Consider the following 21948-nt stretch of genomic DNA (forward strand, 5'->3'; position numbering starts at 1 on the left):
ACAGCCTCCTGCTCTCTCCCGCACAGCCTCCTGCTCTCTCCCGCACAGCCTCCTGCTCTCTCCCGCACAGCCTCCTGCTCTCTCCCGCACAGCCTCCTGCTCTCTCCCGCACAGCCTCCTGCTCTCTCCCGCACAGCCTCCTGCTCTCTCCCGCACAGCCTCCTGCTCTCTCCCGCACAGCCTCCTGCTCTCTCCCGCACAGCCTCCTGCTCTCTCCCGCACAGCCTCCTGCTCTCTCCCGCACAGCCTCCTGCTCTCTCCCGCACAGCCTCCTGCTCTCTCCCGCACAGCCTCCTGCTCTCTCCCGCACAGCCTCCTGCTCTCTCCCGCACAGCCTCCTGCTCTCTCCCGCACAGCCTCCTGCTCTCTCCCGCACAGCCTCCTGCTCTCTCCCGCACAGCCTCCTGCTCTCTCCCGCACAGCCTCCTGCTCTCTCCCGCACAGCCTCCTGCTCTCTCCCGCACAGCCTCCTGCTCTCTCCCGCACAGCCTCCAGCTCTCTCCTGCTCTCTCCAGTACAGCCTCCAGCTCTCTCCTGCTCTCTCCAGTACAGCCTCCAGCTCTCTCCTGCTCTCCAGCACTGCCTCCAGCTCTCTCCTGCACAGCCTCCTGCTGTCTCCAGCACAGCCTCCTGCTCTCTCCAGCACAGCCTCCTGCTCTCTCCAGCACAGCCTCCTGCTCTCTCTTGCTCTCTCCAGCACTGCCTCCAGCACAGCCTCCTGCTCTCTCCAGTACAGCCTCCAGCTCTCTCTTGCTCTCTCCAGCACTGCCTCCAGCACAGCCTCCTGCTCTCCAGTACAGCCTCCAGCTCTCTTGCTCTCTCCAGCACAGCCTCCTGCTCTCTCCAGCACAGCCTCCAGCTCTCTCTTGCTCTCTCCAGCACTGCCTCCAGCTCTCTTGCTCTCTCCAGCACTGCCTCCAGCACAGCCTCCTGCTCTCTCCAGTACAGCCTCCAGCTCTCTTGCTCTCTCCAGCACTGCCTCCAGCACAGCCTCCTGCTCTCTCCAGCACAGCCTCCAGCTCTCTCGCTCTCTCCAGTACAGCCTCCAGCTCTCTCTTGCTCTCTCCAGCACTGCCTCCAGCACAGCCTCCTGCTCTCTCCAGCACAGCCTCCAGCTCTCTCTTGCTCTCTCCAGTACAGCCTCCAGCTCTCTCTTGCTCTCTCCAGCACTGCCTCCAGCACAACCTCCTGCTCTCTCCAGCACAGCCTCCAGCTCTCTCTTGCTCTCTCCAGCACAGCCTCCTGCTCTCTCCAGTACAGCCTCCAGCTCTCTCTTGCTCTCTCCAGCACTGCCTCCCGCACAGCCTCCTGCTCTCTCCCGCACAGCCTCCTGCTCTCTCCCGCACAGCCTCCTGCTCTCTCCCGCACAGCCTCCTGCTCTCCCGCACAGCCTCCTGCTCTCTCCCGCACAGCCTCCTGCTCTCTCCCGCACAGCCTCCTGCTCTCTCCCGCACAGCCTCCTGCTCTCTCCCGCACAGCCTCCTGCTCTCTCCCGCACAGCCTCCTGCTCTCTCCCGCACAGCCTCCTGCTCTCTCCAGCACAGCCTCCTGCTCTCTCCAGCACAGCCTCCAGCTCTCTCCTGCTCTCTCCAGTACAGCCTCCAACTCTCTCCTGCTCTCTCCAGTACAGCCTCCAGCTCTCTCCTGCTCTCTCCAGCACAGCCTCCTGCTCTCTCCAGCACTGCCTCCAGCTCTCTCGAGCACTGCCTCCAGCTCTCTCCTGCTCTCTCCAGCACTGCCTCCAGCTCTCTCCAGCACAGCCTCCTGCTCTCTCCCGCACAGCCTCCTGCTCTCTCCCGCACAGCCTCCTGCTCTCTCCCGCACAGCCTCCTGCTCTCTCCCGCACAGCCTCCTGCTCTCTCCCGCACAGCCTCCTGCTCTCTCCCGCACAGCCTCCTGCTCTCTCCCGCACAGCCTCCTGCTCTCTCCCGCACAGCCTCCTGCTCTCTCCCGCACAGCCTCCTGCTCTCTCCCGCACAGCCTCCTGCTCTCTCCCGCACAGCCTCCTGCTCTCTCCCGCACAGCCTCCTGCTCTCTCCCGCACAGCCTCCTGCTCTCTCCCGCACAGCCTCCTGCTCTCTCCCGCACAGCCTCCTGCTCTCTCCCGCACAGCCTCCTGCTCTCTCCCGCACAGCCTCCTGCTCTCTCCCGCACAGCCTCCTGCTCTCTCCCGCACAGCCTCCTGCTCTCTCCCGCACAGCCTCCTGCTCTCTCCCGCACAGCCTCCTGCTCTCTCCCGCACAGCCTCCTGCTCTCTCCCGCACAGCCTCCTGCTCTCTCCCGCACAGCCTCCTGCTCTCTCCCGCACAGCCTCCTGCTCTCTCCCGCACAGCCTCCTGCTCTCTCCCGCACAGCCTCCTGCTCTCTCCCGCACAGCCTCCTGCTCTCTCCCGCACAGCCTCCTGCTCTCTCCCGCACAGCCTCCTGCTCTCTCCCGCACAGCCTCCTGCTCTCTCCCGCACAGCCTCCTGCTCTCTCCCGCACAGCCTCCTGCTCTCTCCCGCACAGCCTCCTGCTCTCTCCCGCACAGCCTCCTGCTCTCTCCCGCACAGCCTCCTGCTCTCTCCCGCACAGCCTCCTGCTCTCTCCCGCACAGCCTCCTGCTCTCTCCCGCACAGCCTCCTGCTCTCTCCCGCACAGCCTCCTGCTCTCTCCCGCACAGCCTCCTGCTCTCTCCCGCACAGCCTCCTGCTCTCTCCCGCACAGCCTCCTGCTCTCTCCCGCACAGCCTCCTGCTCTCTCCCGCACAGCCTCCTGCTCTCTCCCGCACAGCCTCCTGCTCTCTCCCGCACAGCCTCCTGCTCTCTCCCGCACAGCCTCCTGCTCTCTCCCGCACAGCCTCCTGCTCTCTCCCGCACAGCCTCCTGCTCTCTCCCGCACAGCCTCCTGCTCTCTCCCGCACAGCCTCCTGCTCTCTCCCGCACAGCCTCCTGCTCTCTCCCGCACAGCCTCCTGCTCTCTCCCGCACAGCCTCCTGCTCTCTCCCGCACAGCCTCCTGCTCTCTCCCGCACAGCCTCCTGCTCTCTCCCGCACAGCCTCCTGCTCTCTCCCGCACAGCCTCCTGCTCTCTCCCGCACAGCCTCCTGCTCTCTCCCGCACAGCCTCCTGCTCTCTCCCGCACAGCCTCCTGCTCTCTCCAGCACAGCCTCCTGCTCTCTCCAGCACAGCCTCCTGCTCTCTCCAGCACAGCCTCCTGCTCTCTCCAGCACAGCCTCCTGCTCTCTCCAGCACAGCCTCCTGCTCTCTCTTGCTCTCTCCAGCACTGCCTCCAGCACAGCCTCCTGCTCTCTCCAGTACAGCCTCCAGCCCTCTCTTGCTCTCTCCAGCACAGCCTCCTGCTCTCTCCAGCACAGCCTCCAGCTCTCTCTTGCTCTCTCCAGCACAGCCTCCTGCTCTCTCCAGTACAGCCTCCAGCTCTCTCTTGCTCTCTCCAGCACTGCCTCCAGCACAGCCTCCTGCTCTCTCCAGCACAGCCTCCAGCTCTCTCTTGCTCTCTCCAGCACTGCCTCCAGCTCTCTCCTGCTCTCTCCAGCACAGCCTCCAGCTCTCTCTTTCTCTCCAGCACTGCCTCCAGCACTCTCCTGCTCTCTCCAGCACAGCCTCCAGCTCTCTCTTGCTCTCTCCAGCACTGCCTCCAGCTCTCTCCAGCACAGCCTCCAGCTCTCTCGCTCTCTCCAGCACAGACTGCTGCTCTCTCCAGCACAGCCTCCAGCTCTCTCTTGCTCTCCCCAGCACTGCCTCCAGCACAGCCACCTGCTCTCTCCAGCACTGCCTCCAGCTCTCTCCTGCTCTCTGCAGCACTGCCTCCAGCTCTCTCCCGCACAGCCTCCAGCTCTCTCCCGCACAGCCTCCAGCTCTCTCCCGCACAGCCTCCAGCTCTCTCTTGCTCTCTCCAGTACAGCCTCCAGCTCTCTCCTGCTCTCTCCAGTACAGCCTCCAACTCTCTCCAGCACTGCCTCCAGCACAGCTGTTGTGAACTCCGTTATCAGGCTCCCTCTTGTGGTCACAGATGGTATTGTGTGACTTTGGTTTTTTGGCTCCCCCTGGTGGTTTGGTTTATTATCCTGCGGGTCTGCTGGATCAGCTGCCTCGTTATTCACCAGGGAGGCTCCTATTTAGCTCTGCTTCACTTCCACTTGTTGCCGGCTGTCAATGTATTCAGTTACTTAGCTAGTCCGACCTGCGATCCTTGCCACTAGGATCATTACAGTACAGCCGGCCTATAAAGTGTTAATTGCATGGCAGAAGCAGGAGAAAAGAAGCTTGGAGATTTTTATTTTTTTTTGCTGCCGTGTGTCTAGCTGCTGTGTGTCTGGCTTCTCTCCTCCTCTTAATCTTGGTGTGGCTCTGAGTTCAGCTGCTGATATGGATATCCAGAGTTTAGCCTCCAGTGTAGATCATCTTGCTCCAAGGGTACAAAGTATTCAGGATTTTGTTGTGCACAGTCCTATGTCAGAGCCTAAAATACCTATTCCGGAGTTGTTTTCTGGAGATAGATCTAGGTTCCTGAATTTTAAGAACAATTGCAAGTTGTTTCTTTCTTTGAAACCTCGTTCCTCTGGGGATTCTGTTCAGCAAGTTAAGATTATTATTTCTTTCTTGCGTGGCGATCCTCAAGATTGGGCTTTCGCATTGGCTCCAGGGGATCCTGCATTGCTCAGTGTGGATGCGTTTTTTCTGGCCCTTGGATTGCTCTATGAGGAACCTAATCTTGAGAACCAGGCTGAAAAAGCGTTGTTGGCCCTCTCTCAGGGGCAAGATGATGCAGAGGTGTACTGCCAGAAATTTCGGAAATGGTCAGTGCTATTCTGATTACTCCTGATTATCTCGTTTTCTGCCTCTTCAGGATAAGCTAAGTTCTGTTTGAATATTTTTTGCTCATCTGCCTGCAATATGATTTCTGTGTATGATGAGTCTAGTCCAGCTTGCTAACATGTGATTTCTTTTTGCTGGTAAGCTCTGGGGTACGGAGTTGCTTCCCCCGCACCGTTAGTTGGTGCGGGGGCTCGAGCAATCTCTGCGTGGATATTTTGAATAGGGTTTTTTATTGACCGCACAGTTTCCTTCCTATTTTCTGCTATCTAGTATTAGCGGGCCTCATTTGCTAAATCTGATTTCATCTCTGCGTTTGTGCTTTCCCCTTAACTCACCGTTAATATTTGTGGGGGGCTATTCTATATCTTTGGGGGCATTCCACTGAGGCACGGGATCCCTGAAAATATTGTTTCCGACAGAGGATCCCAGTTTGTGTCTAGATTTTGGCGGACCTTTTGTGCTAAGATGGGCATTAATTTGTCTTTTTCGTCAGCCTTCCTTCCTCAGACGAATGGCCAAACCGAGCGCACTAATCAGACTTTGGAAACCTATTTAAGATGTTTTGTTTCTGCTGATCAGGACGACTGGGTGACTTTTTTGCCATTGGCCGAGTTTGCCCTTAATAATCGGGCTAGTTCTGCTACTTTGGTTTCGCCTTTTTTTTGTAATTCAGGGTTTCATCCTCGTTTTTCCTCGGGTCAGGTTGAGCCTTCTGACTGTCCAGGGGTGGATTCTGTGGTGGATAGGTTGCATCAGATTTGGAATCATGTGGTGGACAATTTGAAGCTGTCACAAGAGAAGGCCAACCGCCGTCGCTGTGTGGGTCCCCGACTTCGCGTTGGGGATTTGGTGTGGTTGTCTTCTCGCTTTGTTCCTATGAAGGTCTCCTCTCCTAAGTTTAAGCCTCGGTTTATTGGTCCTTATAAGATTTTGGAAATCCTTAACCCTGTGTCATTTCGTTTGGACCTCCCGGCATCGTTTGCTATTCATAATGTTTTCCATCGGTTGTTGTTGCGGAGGTATGTGGTGCCTGTGGTTCCTTCGGTTGAGCCTCCTGCCCCTGTGCTGGTTGAGGGAGAATTGGAATACGTGGTGGAGAAGATCTTGGATTCTCGTATTTCTAGACGGAGGCTTCAGTATTTGGTTAAGTGGAAAGGCTATGGTCAGGAGGATAATTCCTGGGTTGTCGCCTCTGATGTTCATGCGGCCGATTTGGTTCGTGCCTTCCATGTGGCTCACCCTGATCGCCCTGGGGGTTTTGATGAGGGTTCGGTGACCCCTCCTCAAGGGGGGGGTACTGTTGTGAACTCCGTTTTCAGGCTCCCTCTTGTGGTCACAGATGATATTGTGTGACTTTGGTTTTTTGGCTCCCCCTGGTGGTTTGGTTTATTATCCTGCGGGTCTGCTGGATCAGCTGCCTCGTTATTCACCAGGGAGGCTCCTATTTAGCTCTGCTTCACTTCCACTTGTTGCCGGCTGTCAATGTATTCAGTTACTTAGCTAGTCCGACCTGCGATCCTTGCCACTAGGATCATTACACACAGCCTCCTGCTCTCTCCAGCACTGCCTCCAGCTCTCTCCTGCTCTCTCCAGCACTGCCTCCAGCTCTCTCCTGCTCTCTCCAGCACAGCCTCCTGCTCTCTCCCGCACAGCCTCCTGCTCTCTCCCGCACAGCCTCCTGCTCTCTCCCGCACAGCCTCCTGCTCTCTCCCGCACAGCCTCCTGCTCTCTCCCGCACAGCCTCCTGCTCTCTCCCGCACAGCCTCCTGCTCTCTCCCGCACAGCCTCCTGCTCTCTCCCGCACAGCCTCCTGCTCTCTCCCGCACAGCCTCCTGCTCTCTCCCGCACAGCCTCCTGCTCTCTCCCGCACAGCCTCCTGCTCTCTCCCGCACAGCCTCCTGCTCTCTCCCGCACAGCCTCCTGCTCTCTCCCGCACAGCCTCCTGCTCTCTCCCGCACAGCCTCCTGCTCTCTCCCGCACAGCCTCCTGCTCTCTCCCGTACAGCCTCCTGCTCTCTCCCGCACAGCCTCCTGCTCTCTCCCGCACAGCCTCCTGCTCTCTCCCGCACAGCCTCCTGCTCTCTCCCGCACAGCCTCCTGCTCTCTCCCGCACAGCCTCCTGCTCTCTCCCGCACAGCCTCCTGCTCTCTCCCGCACAGCCTCCTGCTCTCTCCCGCACAGCCTCCAGCTCTCTCCAGCACAGCCTCCTGCTCTCACCAGTACAGCCTCCAACTCTCTTGCTCTCTCCAGCACAGCCTCCTGCTCTCTCCAGTACAGCCTCCAGCTCTCTCTGTCTCTCCAGCACTGCCTCCAGCACAGCCTCCTGCTCTCTCCAGTACAGCCTCCAGCTCTCTCTTGCTCTCTCCAGCACTGCCTCCAGCACAGCCTCCTGCTCTCTCCAGCACAGCCTCCAGCTCTCTCTTGCTCTCTCCAGCACTGCCTCCAGCTCTCTCCTGCTCTCTCCAGCACTGCCTCCAGCACAGCCTCCAGCTCTCTCCAGCACTGGCTCCAGCACTCTCCTGCTCTCTCCAGCACAGCCTCCACCACAGCCTCCTGCTCTCTCCAGCACAGCCTCCAGCTCTCTCTTGCTCTCTCCAGCACTGCCTGCAGCACAGCCTCCTGCTCTCTCCAGCACAGCCTCCAGCTCTCTCTTGCACTCTCCAGCACTGCCTCCAGCTCTCTCCTGCTCTCTCCAGCACTGCCTCCAGCACAGCCTCCTGCTCTCTCCAGCACAGCCTCCAGCTCTCTCTTGCTCTCTCCAGCACTGCCTCCAGCACAGCCTCCTGCTCTCTCCAGCACAGCCTCCAGCTCTCTCCTGCTCTCTCCCGCACAGCCTCCTGCTCTCTCCTGCACTGCCTCCAGCTCTCTCCAGCACTGCCTCCAGCTCTCTCCAGCACTGCCTCCAGCTCTATCTTGCTCTCTCCAGCACAGCCTCCAGCTCTATCTTGCTCTCTCCAGCACAGCCTCCAGCTCTCTCCAGCACTGCCTCCAGCTCTCCCCTGCTCTCTCCAGCACTGCCTCCAGCTCTATCTTGCTCTCTCCAGCACAGCCTCCAGCTCTCTCCAGCACTGCCTCCAGCTCTCTCCAGCACTGCCTCCAGCTCTCTCCAGCACTGCCTCCAGCTCTCTCCAGCACTGCCTCCAGCTCTCTCCAGCACTGCCTCCAGCTCTCTCCAGCACTGCCTCCAGCTCTCTTGCTCTCTCCAGCACTGCCTCCTGCTCTCTCCAGCACTGCCTCCTGCTCTCTCCAGCACTGCCTCCTGCTCTCTCCAGCACAGCCTCCTGCTCTCTCCAGCACAGCCTCCTGCTCTCTCCAGCACAGCCTCCAGCTCTCTCTTGCTCTCTCCGGCACTGCCTCCAGCTCTCTCCTGCTCTCTCCAGCAGCCTCCAGCTCTCTCCAGCACTGCCTCCAGCTCTCTCCAGCACTGCCTCCAGCTCTCTCCAGCACTGCCTCCAGCTCTCTCCAGCACTGCCTCCAGCTCTCTCCAGCACTGCCTCCAGCTCTCTCCTGCTCTCTCCAGCACTGCCTCCAGCTCTCTCCTGCTCTCTCCAGCTCTCTCCAGCACTGCCTCCAGCTCTCTCCTGCTCTCTCCAGCACTGCCTCCAGCTCTCTCCTGCTCTCTCCAGCACTGCCTCCAGCTCTCCAGCACAGCCTCCAGCTCTCTCCTGCTCTCCAGCACAGCCTCCTGCTCTCTCCAGCACAGCCTCCTGCTCTCTCCAGCACTGCCTCCAGCTCTCTCCTGCTCTCTCCAGCACAGCCTCCAGCTCTCTCCTGCTCTCCAGCACAGCCTCCCGCTCTCTACCGCACAGCCTCCCGCTCTCTCCGGCACAGCCTCCCGCTCTCTCCCGCACAGCCTCCCGCTCTCTCCAGCACTGCCTCCAGCACTCTCCTGCTCTCCCCAGCACAGCCTCGTGCTCTCTCCCGCACAGCCTCCTGCTCTCTCCCGCACTGCCTCCAGCTCTCTCCTGCTCTCTCCAGCACTGCCTCCTGCTCTCTCCCGCACAGCCTCCTGCTCTCTCCCGCACAGCCTCCTGCTCTCTCCCGCACAGCCTCCTGCTCTCTCCCGCACAGCCTCCTGCTCTCTCCCGCACAGCCTCCAGCTCTCTCTTGCTCTCTCCAGCACTGCCTCCAGCACAGCCTCCTGCTCTCTCCAGCACTGCCTCCAGCTCTCTCCTGCTCTCTCCCGCACAGCCTCCAGCTCTCTCCCGCACAGCCTCCAGCTCTCTCCCGCACAGCCTCCTGCTCTCCCGCACAGCCTCCTGCTCTCTCCCGCACAGCCTCCTGCTCTCTCCCGCACAGCCTCCTGCTCTCTCCCGCACAGCCTCCTGCTCTCTCCCGCACAGCCTCCTGCTCTCTCCCGCACAGCCTCCTGCTCTCTCCCGCACAGCCTCCAGCTCTCTCCAGCACAGCCTCCAGCTCTCTCCTGCTCTCTCCAGTACAGCCTCCAACTCTCTCCTGCTCTCTCCAGTACAGCCTCCAGCTCTCTCCTGCTCTCCAGCACTGCCTCCAGCTTTCTCCTGCTCTCTCCAGCACTGCCTCCAGCTCTCTCCTGCTCTCTCCAGCACTGCCTCCAGCTCTCTCCTGCTCTCTCCAGCACTGCCTCCAGCTCTCTCCTGCTCTCTCCAGCACTGCCTCCAGCTCTCTCCTGCTCTCTCCAGCACTGCCTCCAGCTCTCTCCCGCACAGCCTCCTGCTCTCTCCAGCACAGCCTCCTGCTCTCTCCAGCACAGCCTCCTGCTCTCTCCAGCACAGCCTCCTGCTCTCTCCAGCACAGCCTCCTGCTCTCTCCAGCACAGCCTCCTGCTCTCTCCAGCACAGCCTCCTGCTCTCTCCAGCACAGCCTCCTGCTCTCTCCAGCACAGCCTCCTGCTCTCTCTTGCTCTCTCCAGCACTGCCTCCAGCACAGCCTCCTGCTCTCTCCTGCACTGACTCCAGCTCTCTCCTGCTCTCTCCAGCACAGCCTCCAGCTCTCTCCTGCTCTCTCCAGCACTGCCTCCTGCTCTCTCCAGCACAGCCTCCTGCTCTCTCCCGCACAGCCTCCTGCTCTCTCCCGCACAGCCTCCTGCTCTCTCCCGCACAGCCTCCTGCTCTCTCCCGCACAGCCTCCTGCTCTCTCCCGCACAGCCTCCTGCTCTCTCCCGCACAGCCTCCTGCTCTCTCCCGCACAGCCTCCTGCTCTCTCCCGCACAGCCTCCTGCTCTCTCCCGCACAGCCTCCTGCTCTCTCCCGCACAGCCTCCTGCTCTCTCCCGCACAGCCTCCTGCTCTCTCCCGCACAGCCTCCAGCTCTCTCCCGCACAGCCTCCAGCTCTCTCCCGCACAGCCTCCAGCTCTCTCCCGCACAGCCTCCAGCTCTCTCCCCGCACAGCCTCCAGCTCTCCTGCTCTCTCCAGTACAGCCTCCAACTCTCTCCTGCTCTCTCCAGTACAGCCTCCAGCTCTCTCCTGCTCTCCAGCACTGCCTCCAGCTCTCTCCTGCTCTCTCCAGCACTGCCTCCAGCTCTCTCCAGCACTGCCTCCAGCTCTCTCCAGCACTGCCTCCAGCTCTCTCCCGCACAGCCTCCAGCTCTCTCCCGCACAGCCTCCTGCTCTCTCCCGCACAGCCTCCTGCTCTCTCCCGCACAGCCTCCAGCTCTCACCAGCACAGCCTCCAGCTCTCACCAGCACAGCCTCCAGCTCTCTCTTGCTCTCTCCAGCACTGCCTCCAGCACAGCCTCCTGCTCTCTCCTGCACTGACTCCAGCTCTCTCCTGCTCTCTCCAGCACAGCCTCCAGCTCTCTCCTGCTCTCTCCAGCACTGCCTCCTGCTCTCTCCAGCACAGCCTCCTGCTCTCTCCCGCACAGCCTCCTGCTCTCTCCCGCACAGCCTCCTGCTCTCTCCCGCACAGCCTCCTGCTCTCTCCTGCTCTCTCCAGCACTGCCTCCTGCTCTCTCCCGCACAGCCTCCTGCTCTCTCCCGCACAGCCTCCTGCTCTCTCCCGCACAGCCTCCTGCTCTCTCCCGCACAGCCTCCTGCTCTCTCCCGCACAGCCTCCTGCTCTCTCCCGCACAGCCTCCTGCTCTCTCCCGCACAGCCTCCTGCTCTCTCCCGCACAGCCTCCTGCTCTCTCCCGCACAGCCTCCTGCTCTCTCCCGCACAGCCTCCTGCTCTCTCCCGCACAGCCTCCTGCTCTCTCCCGCACAGCCTCCTGCTCTCTCCCGCACAGCCTCCTGCTCTCTCCCGCACAGCCTCCTGCTCTCTCCCGCACAGCCTCCTGCTCTCTCCCGCACAGCCTCCTGCTCTCTCCCGCACAGCCTCCTGCTCTCTCCCGCACAGCCTCCTGCTCTCTCCCGCACAGCCTCCTGCTCTCTCCCGCACAGCCTCCTGCTCTCTCCCGCACAGCCTCCTGCTCTCTCCCGCACAGCCTCCTGCTCTCTCCCGCACAGCCTCCTGCTCTCTCCCGCACAGCCTCCTGCTCTCTCCCGCACAGCCTCCTGCTCTCTCCCGCACAGCCTCCTGCTCTCTCCCGCACAGCCTCCTGCTCTCTCCCGCACAGCCTCCAGCTCTCTCCCGCACAGCCTCCAGCTCTCTCCCGCACAGCCTCCAGCTCTCTCTTGCTCTCTCCAGCACTGCCTCCAGCTCTCTTGCTCTCTCCAGCACTGCCTCCAGCACAGCCTCCTGCTCTCTCCAGTACAGCCTCCAGCTCTCTTGCTCTCTCCAGCACTGCCTCCAGCACAGCCTCCTGCTCTCTCCAGCACAGCCTCCAGCTCTCTCGCTCTCTCCAGTACAGCCTCCAGCTCTCTCTTGCTCTCTCCAGCACTGCCTCCAGCACAGCCTCCTGCTCTCTCCAGCACAGCCTCCAGCTCTCTCTTGCTCTCTCCAGTACAGCCTCCAGCTCTCTCTTGCTCTCTCCAGCACTGCCTCCAGCACAACCTCCTGCTCTCTCCAGCACAGCCTCCAGCTCTCTCTTGCTCTCTCCAGCACAGCCTCCTGCTCTCTCCAGTACAGCCTCCAGCTCTCTCTTGCTCTCTCCAGCACTGCCTCCCGCACAGCCTCCTGCTCTCTCCCGCACAGCCTCCTGCTCTCTCCCGCACAGCCTCCTGCTCTCTCCCGCACAGCCTCCTGCTCTCTCCCGCACAGCCTCCTGCTCTCTCCCGCACAGCCTCCTGCTCTCTCCCGCACAGCCTCCTGCTCTCTCCCGCACAGCCTCCTGCTCTCTCCCGCACAGCCTCCTGCTCTCTCCCGCACAGCCTCCTGCTCTCTCCCGCACAGCCTCCTGCTCTCTCCCGCACAGCCTCCTGCTCTCTCCCGCACAGCCTCCTGCTCTCTCCAGCACAGCCTCCTGCTCTCTCCAGCACAGCCTCCAGCTCTCTCCTGCTCTCTCCAGTACAGCCTCCAACTCTCTCCTGCTCTCTCCAGTACAGCCTCCAGCTCTCTCCTGCTCTCTCCAGCACAGCCTCCTGCTCTCTCCAGCACTGCCTCCAGCTCTCTCGAGCACTGCCTCCAGCTCTCTCCTGCTCTCTCCAGCACTGCCTCCAGCTCTCTCCAGCACAGCCTCCTGCTCTCTCCAGCACAGCCTCCTGCTCTCTCCCGCACAGCCTCCTGCTCTCTCCCGCACAGCCTCCTGCTCTCTCCCGCACAGCCTCCTGCTCTCTCCCGCACAGCCTCCTGCTCTCTCCCGCACAGCCTCCTGCTCTCTCCCGCACAGCCTCCTGCTCTCTCCCGCACAGCCTCCTGCTCTCTCCCGCACAGCCTCCTGCTCTCTCCCGCACAGCCTCCTGCTCTCTCCCGCACAGCCTCCTGCTCTCTCCCGCACAGCCTCCTGCTCTCTCCCGCACAGCCTCCTGCTCTCTCCCGCACAGCCTCCTGCTCTCTCCCGCACAGCCTCCTGCTCTCTCCCGCACAGCCTCCTGCTCTCTCCCGCACAGCCTCCTGCTCTCTCCCGCACAGCCTCCTGCTCTCTCCCGCACAGCCTCCTGCTCTCTCCCGCACAGCCTCCTGCTCTCTCCCGCACAGCCTCCTGCTCTCTCCCGCACAGCCTCCTGCTCTCTCCCGCACAGCCTCCTGCTCTCTCCCGCACAGCCTCCTGCTCTCTCCCGCACAGCCTCCTGCTCTCTCCCGCACAGCCTCCTGCTCTCTCCCGCACAGCCTCCTGCTCTCTCCCGCACAGCCTCCTGCTCTCTCCCGCACAGCCTCCTGCTCTCTCCCGCACAGCCTCCTGCTCTCTCCCGCACAGCCTCCTGCTCTCTCCCGCACAGCCTCCTGCTCTCTCCCGCACAGCCTCCTGCTCTCTCCCGCACAGCCTCCTGCTCTCTCCCGCACAGCCTCCTGCTCTCTCCCGCACAGCCTCCTGCTCTCTCCCGCACAGCCTCCTGCTCTCTCCCGCACAGCCTCCTGCTCTCTCCCGCACAGCCTCCTGCTCTCTCCCGCACAGCCTCCTGCTCTCTCCCGCACAGCCTCCTGCTCTCTCCCGCACAGCCTCCTGCTCTCTCCCGCACAGCCTCCTGCTCTCTCCCGCACAGCCTCCTGCTCTCTCCCGCACAGCCTCCTGCTCTCTCCCGCACAGCCTCCTGCTCTCTCCCGCACAGCCTCCTGCTCTCTCCCGCACAGCCTCCTGCTCTCTCCCGCACAGCCTCCTGCTCTCTCCCGCACAGCCTCCTGCTCTCTCCCGCACAGCCTCCTGCTCTCTCCCGCACAGCCTCCTGCTCTCTCCCGCACAGCCTCCTGCTCTCTCCCGCACAGCCTCCTGCTCTCTCCCGCACAGCCTCCTGCTCTCTCCCGCACAGCCTCCTGCTCTCTCCCGCACAGCCTCCTGCTCTCTCCCGCACAGCCTCCTGCTCTCTCCCGCACAGCCTCCTGCTCTCTCCCGCACAGCCTCCTGCTCTCTCCCGCACAGCCTCCTGCTCTCTCCCGCACAGCCTCCTGCTCTCTCCCGCACAGCCTCCTGCTCTCTCCCGCACAGCCTCCTGCTCTCTCCCGCACAGCCTCCTGCTCTCTCCCGCACAGCCTCCTGCTCTCTCCCGCACAGCCTCCTGCTCTCTCCCGCACAGCCTCCTGCTCTCTCCCGCACAGCCTCCTGCTCTCTCCCGCACAGCCTCCTGCTCTCTCCCGCACAGCCTCCTGCTCTCTCCCGCACAGCCTCCTGCTCTCTCCCGCACAGCCTCCTGCTCTCTCCCGCACAGCCTCCTGCTCTCTCCCGCACAGCCTCCTGCTCTCTCCCGCACAGCCTCCTGCTCTCTCCCGCACAGCCTCCTGCTCTCTCCAGCACAGCCTCCTGCTCTCTCCAGCACAGCCTCCTGCTCTCTCCAGCACAGCCTCCTGCTCTCTCCAGCACAGCCTCCTGCTCTCTCCAGCACAGCCTCCTGCTCTCTCTTGCTCTCTCCAGCACTGCCTCCAGCACAGCCTCCTGCTCTCTCCAGTACAGCCTCCAGCCCTCTCTTGCTCTCTCCAGCACAGCCTCCTGCTCTCTCCAGCACAGCCTCCAGCTCTCTCTTGCTCTCTCCAGCACAGCCTCCTGCTCTCTCCAGTACAGCCTCCAGCTCTCTCTTGCTCTCTCCAGCACTGCCTCCAGCACAGCCTCCTGCTCTCTCCAGCACAGCCTCCAGCTCTCTCTTGCTCTCTCCAGCACTGCCTCCAGCTCTCTCCTGCTCTCTCCAGCACAGCCTCCAGCTCTCTCTTTCTCTCCAGCACTGCCTCCAGCACTCTCCTGCTCTCTCCAGCACAGCCTCCAGCTCTCTCTTGCTCTCTCCAGCACTGCCTCCAGCTCTCTCCAGCACAGCCTCCAGCTCTCTCGCTCTCTCCAGCACAGACTGCTGCTCTCTCCAGCACAGCCTCCAGCTCTCTCTTGCTCTCCCCAGCACTGCCTCCAGCACAGCCACCTGCTCTCTCCAGCACTGCCTCCAGCTCTCTCCTGCTCTCTGCAGCACTGCCTCCAGCTCTCTCCCGCACAGCCTCCAGCTCTCTCCCGCACAGCCTCCAGCTCTCTCCCGCACAGCCTCCAGCTCTCTCTTGCTCTCTCCAGTACAGCCTCCAGCTCTCTCCTGCTCTCTCCAGTACAGCCTCCAACTCTCTCCAGCACTGCCTCCAGCACAGCTGTTGTGAACTCCGTTATCAGGCTCCCTCTTGTGGTCACAGATGGTATTGTGTGACTTTGGTTTTTTGGCTCCCCCTGGTGGTTTGGTTTATTATCCTGCGGGTCTGCTGGATCAGCTGCCTCGTTATTCACCAGGGAGGCTCCTATTTAGCTCTGCTTCACTTCCACTTGTTGCCGGCTGTCAATGTATTCAGTTACTTAGCTAGTCCGACCTGCGATCCTTGCCACTAGGATCATTACAGTACAGCCGGCCTATAAAGTGTTAATTGCATGGCAGAAGCAGGAGAAAAGAAGCTTGGAGATTTTTATTTTTTTTTGCTGCCGTGTGTCTAGCTGCTGTGTGTCTGGCTTCTCTCCTCCTCTTAATCTTGGTGTGGCTCTGAGTTCAGCTGCTGATATGGATATCCAGAGTTTAGCCTCCAGTGTAGATCATCTTGCTCCAAGGGTACAAAGTATTCAGGATTTTGTTGTGCACAGTCCTATGTCAGAGCCTAAAATACCTATTCCGGAGTTGTTTTCTGGAGATAGATCTAGGTTCCTGAATTTTAAGAACAATTGCAAGTTGTTTCTTTCTTTGAAACCTCGTTCCTCTGGGGATTCTGTTCAGCAAGTTAAGATTATTATTTCTTTCTTGCGTGGCGATCCTCAAGATTGGGCTTTCGCATTGGCTCCAGGGGATCCTGCATTGCTCAGTGTGGATGCGTTTTTTCTGGCCCTTGGATTGCTCTATGAGGAACCTAATCTTGAGAACCAGGCTGAAAAAGCGTTGTTGGCCCTCTCTCAGGGGCAAGATGATGCAGAGGTGTACTGCCAGAAATTTCGGAAATGGTCAGTGCTATTCTGATTACTCCTGATTATCTCGTTTTCTGCCTCTTCAGGATAAGCTAAGTTCTGTTTGAATATTTTTTGCTCATCTGCCTGCAATATGATTTCTGTGTATGATGAGTCTAGTCCAGCTTGCTAACATGTGATTTCTTTTTGCTGGTAAGCTCTGGGGTACGGAGTTGCTTCCCCCGCACCGTTAGTTGGTGCGGGGGCTCGAGCAATCTCTGCGTGGATATTTTGAATAGGGTTTTTTATTGACCGCACAGTTTCCTTCCTATTTTCTGCTATCTAGTATTAGCGGGCCTCATTTGCTAAATCTGATTTCATCTCTGCGTTTGTGCTTTCCCCTTAACTCACCGTTAATATTTGTGGGGGGCTATTCTATATCTTTGGGGGCATTCCACTGAGGCACGGGATCCCTGAAAATATTGTTTCCGACAGAGGATCCCAGTTTGTGTCTAGATTTTGGCGGACCTTTTGTGCTAAGATGGGCATTAATTTGTCTTTTTCGTCAGCCTTCCTTCCTCAGACGAATGGCCAAACCGAGCGCACTAATCAGACTTTGGAAACCTATTTAAGATGTTTTGTTTCTGCTGATCAGGACGACTGGGTGACTTTTTTGCCATTGGCCGAGTTTGCCCTTAATAATCGGGCTAGTTCTGCTACTTTGGTTTCGCCTTTTTTTTGTAATTCAGGGTTTCATCCTCGTTTTTCCTCGGGTCAGGTTGAGCCTTCTGACTGTCCAGGGGTGGATTCTGTGGTGGATAGGTTGCATCAGATTTGGAATCATGTGGTGGACAATTTGAAGCTGTCACAAGAGAAGGCCAACCGCCGTCGCTGTGTGGGTCCCCGACTTCGCGTTGGGGATTTGGTGTGGTTGTCTTCTCGCTTTGTTCCTATGAAGGTCTCCTCTCCTAAGTTTAAGCCTCGGTTTATTGGTCCTTATAAGATTTTGGAAATCCTTAACCCTGTGTCATTTCGTTTGGACCTCCCGGCATCGTTTGCTATTCATAATGTTTTCCATCGGTTGTTGTTGCGGAGGTATGTGGTGCCTGTGGTTCCTTCGGTTGAGCCTCCTGCCCCTGTGCTGGTTGAGGGAGAATTGGAATACGTGGTGGAGAAGATCTTGGATTCTCGTATTTCTAGACGGAGGCTTCAGTATTTGGTTAAGTGGAAAGGCTATGGTCAGGAGGATAATTCCTGGGTTGTCGCCTCTGATGTTCATGCGGCCGATTTGGTTCGTGCCTTCCATGTGGCTCACCCTGATCGCCCTGGGGGTTTTGATGAGGGTTCGGTGACCCCTCCTCAAGGGGGGGGTACTGTTGTGAACTCCGTTTTCAGGCTCCCTCTTGTGGTCACAGATGATATTGTGTGACTTTGGTTTTTTGGCTCCCCCTGGTGGTTTGGTTTATTATCCTGCGGGTCTGCTGGATCAGCTGCCTCGTTATTCACCAGGGAGGCTCCTATTTAGCTCTGCTTCACTTCCACTTGTTGCCGGCTGTCAATGTATTCAGTTACTTAGCTAGTCCGACCTGCGATCCTTGCCACTAGGATCATTACACACAGCCTCCTGCTCTCTCCAGCACTGCCTCCAGCTCTCTCCTGCTCTCTCCAGCACTGCCTCCAGCTCTCTCCTGCTCTCTCCCGCACAGCCTCCTGCTCTCTCCCGCACAGCCTCCTGCTCTCTCCCGCACAGCCTCCTGCTCTCTCCCGCACAGCCTCCTGCTCTCTCCCGCACAGCCTCCTGCTCTCTCCCGCACAGCCTCCTGCTCTCTCCCGCACAGCCTCCTGCTCTCTCCCGCACAGCCTCCTGCTCTCTCCCGCACAGCCTCCTGCTCTCTCCCGCACAGCCTCCTGCTCTCTCCCGCACAGCCTCCTGCTCTCTCCCGCACAGCCTCCTGCTCTCTCCCGCACAGCCTCCTGCTCTCTCCCGCACAGCCTCCTGCTCTCTCCCGCACAGCCTCCTGCTCTCTCCCGCACAGCCTCCTGCTCTCTCCCGCACAGCCTCCTGCTCTCTCCCGCACAGCCTCCTGCTCTCTCCCGCACAGCCTCCTGCTCTCTCCCGCACAGCCTCCTGCTCTCTCCCGCACAGCCTCCTGCTCTCTCCCGCACAGCCTCCTGCTCTCTCCCGCACAGCCTCCTGCTCTCTCCCGCACAGCCTCCTGCTCTCTCCCGCACAGCCTCCTGCTCTCTCCCGCACAGCCTCCTGCTCTCTCCCGCACAGCCTCCTGCTCTCTCCCGCACAGCCTCCTGCTCTCTCCCGCACAGCCTCCTGCTCTCTCCCGCACAGCCTCCTGCTCTCTCCCGCACAGCCTCCTGCTCTCTCCCGCACAGCCTCCTGCTCTCTCCCGCACAGCCTCCTGCTCTCTCCCGCACAGCCTCCTGCTCTCTCCAGCACAGCCTCCTGCTCTCACCAGTACAGCCTCCAACTCTCTTGCTCTCTCCAGCACAGCCTCCTGCTCTCTCCAGTACAGCCTCCAGCTCTCTCTGTCTCTCCAGCACTGCCTCCAGCACAGCCTCCTGCTCTCTCCAGTACAGCCTCCAGCTCTCTCTTGCTCTCTCCAGCACTGCCTCCAGCACAGCCTCCTGCTCTCTCCAGCACAGCCTCCAGCTCTCTCTTGCTCTCTCCAGCACTGCCTCCAGCTCTCTCCTGCTCTCTCCAGCACTGCCTCCAGCACAGCCTCCAGCTCTCTCCAGCACTGGCTCCAGCACTCTCCTGCTCTCTCCAGCACAGCCTCCACCACAGCCTCCTGCTCTCTCCAGCACAGCCTCCAGCTCTCTCTTGCTCTCTCCAGCACTGCCTCCAGCACAGCCTCCTGCTCTCTCCAGCACAGCCTCCAGCTCGCTCCTGCTCTCTCCCGCACAGCCTCCTGCTCTCTCCTGCACTGCCTCCAGCTCTCTCCAGCACTGCCTCCAGCTCTCTCCAGCACTGCCTCCAGCTCTCTCCAGCACTGCCTCCAGCTCTCTCCTGCTCTCTCCAGCACTGCCTCCAGCTCTCTCTTGCTCTCTCCAGCACTGCCTCCAGCTGTCTCCTGCACTGCCTCCAGCTCTCTCTTGCTCTCTCCCGCAGCCTCCAGCTGTCTCCTGCACTGCCTCCAGCTCTCTCTTGCTCTCTCCCGCAGCCTCCAGCTGTCTCCTGCACTGCCTCCACCTCTCTCTTGCTCTCTCCCACAGCCTCCAGCTCTCTCCAGCACTGCCTCCAGCACTCTCTCCCGCACAGCCTCCTGCTCTCTCCAGCACTGCCTCCAGCTCTCTCCTGCTCTCCAGCACTGCCTCCAGCTCTCTCTTGCTCTCTCCAGCACTGCCTCCAGCTCTCTCCTGCTCTCTCCAGCACTGCCTCCAGCTCTCTCCTGCTCTCTCCAGCACTGCCTCCAGCTCTCTCTTGCTCTCTCCCGCACAGCCTCCAGCTCTCTCCAGCACAGCCTCCAGCTCTCTCTTGCTCTCTCCAGCACTGCCTCCAGCTCTCTCCTGCTCTCTCCAGCACTGCCTCCAGCTCTCTCTTGCTCTCTCCAGCTCTGCCTCCAGCTCTCTCTTGCTCTCTCCCGCAGCCTCCAGCTCTCTCCAGCACTGCCTCCAGCACTCTCTCCCGCACAGCCTCCTGCTCTCTCCAGCACTGCCTCCAGCTCTCTCCTGCTCTCTCCAGCACTGCCTCCAGCTCTCTCCTGCTCTCTCCAGCACTGCCTCCAGCTCTCTCCTGCTCTCTCCAGCACTGCCTCCAGCTCTCTCCTGCTCTCTCCAGCACTGCCTCCAGCTCTCTCTTGCTCTCTCCAGCACTGCCTCCAGCTCTCTCCTGCTCTCTCCAGCACTGCCTCCAGCTCTCTCTTGCTCTCTCCAGCACTGCCTCCAGCTCTCTCCTGCTCTCTCCAGCACTGCCTCCAGCTCTCTCTTGCTCTCTCCCGCACAGCCTCCAGCTCTCTCCAGCACAGCCTCCAGCTCTCTCTTGCTCTCTCCAGCACTGCCTCCAGCTCTCTCCTGCTCTCTCCAGCACTGCCTCCAGCTCTCTCTTGCTCTCTCCAGCTCTCTCCAGCACTGCCTCCAGCTCTCTCTTGCTCTCTCCAGCACTGCCTCCAGCTCTCTCCTGCTCTCTCCAGCACTGCCTCCAGCTCTCTCTTGCTCTCTCCCGCACAGCCTCCAGCTCTCTTGCTCTCTCCAGCACAGCCTCCAGCTCTCTCTTGCTCTCTCCAGCACTGCCTCCAGCTCTCTCCTGCTCTCTCCAGCACTGCCTCCAGCTCTCTCTTGCTCTCTCCAGCACTGCCTCCAGCTCTCTCCTGCTCTCTCCAGCACTGCCTCCAGCTCTCTCTTGCTCTCTCCCGCACAGCCTCCAGCTCTCTCCTGCTCTCTCCAGCACTGCCTCCAGCTCTCTCTTGCTCTCTCCAGCACTTCCTCCAGCTCTCTCTTGCTCTCTCCAGCACTGCCTCCAGCTCTCTCCTGCTCTCTCCAGCACTGCCTCCAGCTCTCTCCCGCACAGCCTCCAGCTCTCTCCTGCTCTCTCCAGCACTGCCTCCAGCACTGCCTCCTGCTCTCTCCCGCACAGCCTCCAGCTCTCTCCTGCTCTCTCCAGCACTGCCTCCAGCACTGCCTCCTGCTCTCCCGCACAGCATCCAGCTCTCTTGCTCTCTCCAGCACTGCCTCCTGCTCTCTCCCGCACAGCCTCCAGCTCTCTCCTGCTCTCTCCAGCACTGCCTCCTGCTCTCTCCCGCACAGCCTCCAGCACTGCCTCCTGCTCTCCCGCACAGCCTCCAGCTCTCTCCTGCTCTCTCCAGCACAGCCTCCAGCTCTCTTGCTCTCTCCAGCACTGCCTCCAGCTCTCTCCTGCTCTCTCCAGCACTGCCTCCAGCTCTCTCTTGCTCTCTCCCGCACAGCCTCCAGCACTGCCTCCTGCTCTCTCCCGCACAGCCTCCAGCTCTCTCTTGCTCTCTCCCGCACAGCCTCCAGCTCTCTCCTGCTCTCTCCAGCACAGCCTCCAGCTCTCTCTTGCTCTCTCCCGCACAGCCTCCGGCTCTCTCTTGCTCTCTCCAGCACAGCCTCCAGCTCTCTCTTGCTCTCTCCCGCACAGCCTCCAGCTCTCTCCTGCTCTCTCCAGCACAGCCTCCAGCTCTCTCCTGCTCTCTCCAGCACTGCCTCCAGCTCTCTCTTGCTCTCTCCCGCACAGCCTCCAGCACTGCCTCCTGCTCTCTCCCGCACAGCCTCCAGCTCTCTCTTGCTCTCTCCCGCACAGCCTCCAGCTCTCTCCTGCTCTCTCCAGCACAGCCTCCAGCTCTCTCTTGCTCTCTCCCGCACAGCCTCCGGCTCTCTCTTGCTCTCTCCCGCACAGCCTCCGGCTCTCTCTTGCTCTCTCCAGCACAGCCTCCAGCTCTCTCTTGCTCTCTCCCGCACAGCCTCCAGCTCTCTCCTGCTCTCTCCAGCACAGCCTCCAGCTCTCTCCTGCTCTCTCCAGCACTGCCTCCTGCTGTCTCCCGCACAGCCTCCAGCTCTCTCCTGCTCTCTCCAGCACAGCCTCCAGCTCTCTTGCTCTCTCCCGCACAGCCTCCAGCTCTCTCTTGCTCTCTCCCGCACAGCCTCCAGCTCTCTCCTGCTCTCTCCAGCACAGCCTCCAGCTCTCTCTTGCTCTCTCCCGCACAGCCTCCAGCTCTCTCCTGCTCTCTCCAGCACAGCCTCCAGCTCTCTCTTGCTCTCTCCAGCACAGCCTCCAGCTCTCTCCTGCTCTCTCCAGCACAGCCTCCAGCTCTCTCCTGCTCTCTCCAGCACTGCCTCCTGCTGTCTCCCGCACAGCCTCCAGCTCTCTCCTGCTCTCTCCAGCACAGCCTCCAGCTCTCTTGCTCTCTCCCGCACAGCCTCCAGCTCTCTCCTGCTCTCTCCAGCACTGCCTCCAGCACTCTCCTGCTCTCTCCAGCACTGCCTTTCCCCCACACGGCCATGCCCTCCAGCACTCGCTCTCTGCCATTCCTTCCACGCCAGCCGTGGCCCTGCACGGGGTGGACACTCACCTAGGGTAACACAAGCAGAGGCTGCAGCCTCCCCTCGTCCCTCTCACACGAGTCAGCAGATAGCAGCAGCTCCGCGGTCTCGCTCGGACGCAATGTGATGACGAGGCGCAGGGCAGGAAGAGGCATGTCCCATTACTCGCACTGGAATCTCCTTCTTTTTCATTACTGGCGCCATCTGCTGGTGAAATGGTGAATAGAAAACTAATTTGTTTTCTGTTATGTTGGCGCCATCTGCTGTCATCATAGTGAATA

At 60.6% G+C, this 21948-nt stretch overlaps 1 protein-coding gene across 1 annotated transcript in view; it reads right to left on the reverse strand.

Moving 5' to 3' along the window:
• TTC3 (tetratricopeptide repeat domain 3) overlaps window positions 1-21863 on the reverse strand; it is a 210500-nt gene extending 188637 nt beyond the window's left edge. Inside the window, exon 1 of the mRNA XM_077293880.1 lies at window positions 21697-21863. The gene's annotated coding sequence lies outside the window, so the exon portion shown is untranslated. The remainder of the gene's footprint in view (window positions 1-21696) is intronic.
• Between the last annotated feature and the right edge of the window lie 85 nt (window positions 21864-21948).

Source organism: Ranitomeya variabilis, chromosome 3 (assembly GCF_051348905.1).
Source record: "Ranitomeya variabilis isolate aRanVar5 chromosome 3, aRanVar5.hap1, whole genome shotgun sequence".
NCBI lineage: Eukaryota > Metazoa > Chordata > Amphibia > Anura > Dendrobatidae > Ranitomeya > Ranitomeya variabilis.